Genomic DNA, 5,555 nt, shown 5'->3' with positions numbered 1-5,555 from the left:
AGAGTCAGAAGTGGGGTCAAGGAAGGCTCCCAGATAAAAAACTGTCCAAGTTGGATCTTAAACTATAGGAAGAGGTGATCAGGAGAAAAGACACAAACAGATGCCGTGGCCAGAAAAACAAAGTCTTCTAGTTCCATCCATTTTTGCTGCAAATGGTAAAACAACCTTTATAAGGATGAATGACTGTGTGTATATACCACATTTTCTTTACATATTCATTTATTGATGGGATTGAGGTGATTCCATAGCTTACCTAATTGTGAGGAATACAGCAATAAATATGGGCATGGATGTGTCTCTTTGATAGAGTAGTATCACTTCATTTGATTATATAGAAGTGGGATAGCTGTTTCATATGGTAGACCTACTTTCTGTTTTTTTGAGGAAACTCCATACTCCTCTCCAAAATTGTTGTACTAATTTGCATTCCTAACAGTTAGGTAAGAATTGCTTTTTCCCTACATTCTCACTAGCATTTGTTATTTTATTTCTATTTGGTAGCCATCATTCTAATTATTGTGGGAAAGTATCACATTGTGGTTTTCATTTGCATTTTCCTAACAGCTAGGAATGTTGAGTATTTTTTCATAAAAGGTTGGACCTTTTAACTTTTTCTTTTGATAAATGTCCATCTATATCCTTTGACCATTTTTTTCTGTTATTGAATTGTCACACTGTACCACATAAATTTATATAATTAAAATAATAATTAATAAAAAATAAAACTAAATAAAACAACAGTAGTATAAAATGAAATGACAGTGCCAACCTTTGAAAAGAGACTATGTTGACCAAGTCTCCCTATCAGGAATTTACCGACCATCTTGTGAAACCTCACACCAGAGTCTGTGTCCAGAGGACTCAACCTCCACCAATAGCTACAACATAAGGATTCTTATACAAGAGAAATAAAATGAATAAAATCTATCAATGGGTAAAAAAAATAAAAACAAATAAAAACGAACCAAAGAAATGAAAGGCACTTAAAAGCAGAAGAGATTTCTGGGGAGATGATGGGGTGAGAAACAGCAACAAATCCGTCTTTCTGAGATTTGGAATTCAGACACTGGAATATAGCAACTTGTAAGAAAAGAAGGAAAGAGGTCGATCCCTAGGACCCAGGAAGGATCTGAAGGGAGAATTGGAGCCCACGTGGAAAATGAAGAACCAGATCTCAGTGCAGAAAAAGGAGGGGTAAACTACACTTTCTCCCTGATCTTGGCCTGTAACATCAGAGAGGAGACTCATATTTACAGAGGCAGAGTTAAAGGCCTCCAGGGAGAAATGTACCAGTAGAACAGAGCAGGAGATGCTAAGCTACCGCTGGTGGGTTACTCCAGTTCAAGAATTCCCTGGAGAAGGTGGTTGACCAGGCATCATTTTAGGTAGAGGCCCAATGAACCCAAGGCTGGATTTGCTTCATCTTAGGACTCCCAGTGACTGGGTAAGGCACAACTGTGGGGGACATGCAGGTGCAGATAGCCAAGGTCAGCCAGCCAGAGACACTCAAATGTGTTTTAGGTTTAGGTTGAACCACTTACACTCCAACTACAAAACAAGAGGCCAGGATCAGCCTGTACTTCTGTGGAGTTGAAAACATCAAAATAGGCACCTTACTGTATTCTTACCGCAGGCTTCCTGGGATTATGTGAACCCTCCCCTAATACTGCTTTATGCTTGCAGGGTTCATACAGCATGAATATGGACTCTGTCTGCCTCCTTTGCCTACCGGTGATAGCAGAAACATACTCTGAATTGGACACTATCACAAAACTGTAGACCCCACAAGATAATGACAAGTGCTCTCTCGCTCTCTCTCTCTCTCTCTCTCTCTCTCTCTCTCTCTCCCTCCCTCTCTCTGCTTTTGTTGTTTCTTTTTTCTTGAATGCTTGTTTTTGTTTATTTATGAGTGTGAACATTATTTTCAATTTTTTGTTCTGTTTAGTTCTTGATTTTGTTTCTTCCTTCTTTCCTTCCTGTCTTCTTCACCATTTTCCCAAAACTTGAGTAATCTGTGTTTGTCCTTCTGCGTTACTTCTAATCTTCTCTTCTATTATTTCTCTATTTTTTGCTCTTATCCCTATTAAATTTTCTCCACCATGGGTAAAGTCACTCTACTGAAGGGATATTTACTGTATGTAATTTTATGATTTGTTTTAGATTTTGTTATATAATTACAAATCTTACAAATTCTATAGTTAAATTAACAGCTGCCACAGTTAATCATTTCCTAGATTATGCTTGATGCTATTGTTATTACTGATTGTATTACATTAGCCAAGGTGACATAGTTGTGATCAGTTCTTTCTTATATCCCAATACTGAGATTGTTTGGGGATCATAAACAATACCATGGTCCAAGACAAAAGAACTAGGTGCAAGGCCAAATAGGTAGCAACATCTCATCCTTAATTAAATTTAAGAGGTAGGATATTGAGACAGATTCAAAACCCAAAAGCCAGCTACACCTTGAAGACATCTCTGAAAAGTAGTCATTTTCTAAGGAGATCTTAATTCTAGTAACAAAGTTACCTATCATAAGCAATTTACAAGCATTTATATAGAAAATAAATTCTAAAAAATAGAAAATGAGAGGACACAGAAGTAAGTTGCAACCCTAGACTTCTAGCTCACCTGAACCAAATTCAAGGGGTATTGAGATGGAATAAATCAAAAGCCGCCCAACTGAACATCTGAAGTGATAGTAGCAAAAGTAACAAAGCAAAAAATTGAGTCTTTAGGAAAAAAATCAGATATAATTTCACAGATAACTAAAGAGATGTTGACCAAAACAAAGGACATGCTTAATGAATCTAGAATATACATACACTTTAAAAAAACAGAGGAACATAGGAAAGTGGTGGAAACCATGAATGCTCAACATAGGAAAGAACTAGATTCCATGAAACAGATTCAAACAGATATCCAAGATTAAAAATGTTATTGAAAGTATGCACAATTGAATCAAGAGGACAGAATACATCTAGAAAACAGGTTTGGAGTTAGTTATTATGAAAAGAAATATTTTTACAAAATATCAAGGGACCATAAGTAATCCAACAGCTGCTAGATCGTGCACAGAACAATAACATAAGATTATAGGAATCAGGGGCTGGGGATTTAGCTTCGTGGCACAGCGCCTGCCTGGCAAGCACAAGGTTGTGAGTTCGATTCCTGGTACTGGAAAAAAAAATGAAAAAAACCCCAAAAGATTGTAGGAATCAGTAAAAATCAGATGATAGCACAAAGGATATGAAAAGCCTGTTCACAGAGGTAAATGCAGAATACTTCCCAAATATGGAAAAAGACTTTGACATACAGGAAGTGAGGCATGTAGAACTCCAGTTAGCTATGATCAGAAAAAAGCCTACCTTAAGGTACATAATAGTCATGATTCCAGATATTCAACACAAAAACAAAAAATTACAAGCCGTCAGAGAAAAGGAATAAATTATCTCTAAAGCAAGACCTATCAGAATGACAGATGACTTCTCAACACAAATCATTAAATCAAGGAGAGGTTGGAGAGAAGTATTTCATGCCCTTGAAGAAAGCAACCTTCAACCCAGATTGATGTACCCCACAAAACTAACTTTCAAATTAATGTAAAAATAAGATTCTTCCTCAATAAAGAATACCTGAGGAAATTCATGACCACCAAATCTACCCTCTAAAAATTTCTGGAAGGTATTCTAGGAAAAGACAATGAAGACAACAATTTTATGAATGATGATAGAACGATCCCACTAGGCAATGCAAGAAATTAAACATAAGGGAAAGAAAAGGAACCAACAACAGGAAAATAGTATGAGTAGCATAAATCAGTACATATCAATTATAACCATCAAAGTAAATGGTCTCAGTTCACCATTTGCCTTAGTTACCTTTCTCTTGTTTCTGACAAAATACCCAACACCCAAAGTTAGAAGGGAAAGGTTTTATGCTAGTTCACTGTAGAGGATTCAACCCATAATTGATTGGGTCCAAAGCAGGGTGGCACATGGCAGAGGGGCAACAGTTTATGGTGGGGTGGAAGACAGCCAAAGCAACAACAGAATGACAAGACTCTTTCTGTCCTTTATATTCTATGCTAGCTACTCAACCTAGAGTGGGTGTACTACTCAGAGCCTTCATCCTAGACAGAACTATGCCAAACCAATCAATGGACTAATTTATTAATCATACGTCCCTAATCCCAGTATCACACACTCTAGATTTAATGATCTTTGCAGAAGTCCTATGACTTTATAAGGCCTTGGGGAATATGTAGATACAAGCCATAACATTCCACCCCTGGTCTTCCAAAGACTCATGCACATCTCTTTGTATAAATGGCATATAGTCCATCTCCAAAAGTTGCTAAAGTCCTGACAGTTTCAGCATTGCTGAAAAGTCCAAGTCAAATGTCTCCTCTGAGATTTAAAGCAAGCTCTTAGCTGTGAACCTCTGTACTAACTAAAAGAAAGGTAAACACTTCCAAAGTTCAACGGCACAAGACACACATTTCCATTCCAAAAGTTATGAACAGGGGATATCAAGGGATGGGACAAAAGCAAGTCCAAAATCTAGCAAGGTAAGCATTAAATCCTGTAGTTCCATGTGCAGCATCTGAGGCAATCTGTGGCAAGATATGAACTCAAAAAGGATTGGGTGGCTCTACCTCTATGGCATTCTGATAGTTGTAGCACCCATGGCTCCTCTCTTGAGCCTGATCTACTCCTACATTTTTCCTCAGATGATCCACGTTCCTGGTCTATGCAAACTTCCAGGATCACCACTGCACCTTTTGCTTCACACAGCTTCACACACTGCCCTCTCAGGGGCACACTGCCTCATCTCTCATGCCTTGTTGTGAAATCTTGGTGGAAGCCTTCCTGACCCCACAACTCTTCCTTTCTGCATGTAAAACCAGCACCATGTGGATGCTGCTAAGGTCTGCTGCCAGCTGGAGCAGTAGCCAGGATTCCCTCCCTGTTGGCTGTAGGGTACAAGTGCCTGGATTGCTGAGCACTCTGAATACAATTCTGAGGAGCAAATTTTTTAAGCCACCATGATTCTGGAACATGGTTCTCTGGGCCTGTCTTCTCAAAGCAGTCTCTCATTTTTACAATTTTGAGGCTAAAAAGGGTAGAGTATTGCTGCTTCTTTTTTTATTTTAAAGAAAATAGTACAAAATAGAACAATAGCAAAGTATAAACAACATAAAGCAAAGACATTAAAAATAGAGATTAACAGTGGTTGTTATATTACATATTGTTATCTTCAATGAAGTTGCTCAGATTACCACATGTAAGAATAGAAGATTGATCAAATAATTAAAGGGAATAAGGAAATAATAATTTAAAAGAACATTAGAGACAATACATAGTGTCACTAGGCAGGATTGTAGAAATTCACCCATGGATATTATACTGCAAATTGTTGTCATCACATAAGTTGCTCATATTACCAGATACAAGCATGAAAAATTGGTCAAAATATTTAAAAAACTTTTAATCATTACTGTTCCCCTGAACAAACCATCAGACACCAACAGTACAGTTATGCCACTGATT

Source organism: Chinchilla lanigera, unplaced genomic scaffold (genome assembly GCF_000276665.1).
Source record: "Chinchilla lanigera isolate Chin_1 unplaced genomic scaffold, ChiLan1.0 scaffold00034, whole genome shotgun sequence".
NCBI classification, from domain to species: Eukaryota; Metazoa; Chordata; class Mammalia; order Rodentia; family Chinchillidae; genus Chinchilla; species Chinchilla lanigera.
Note: the sequence above shows the minus strand (reverse complement) of the source record.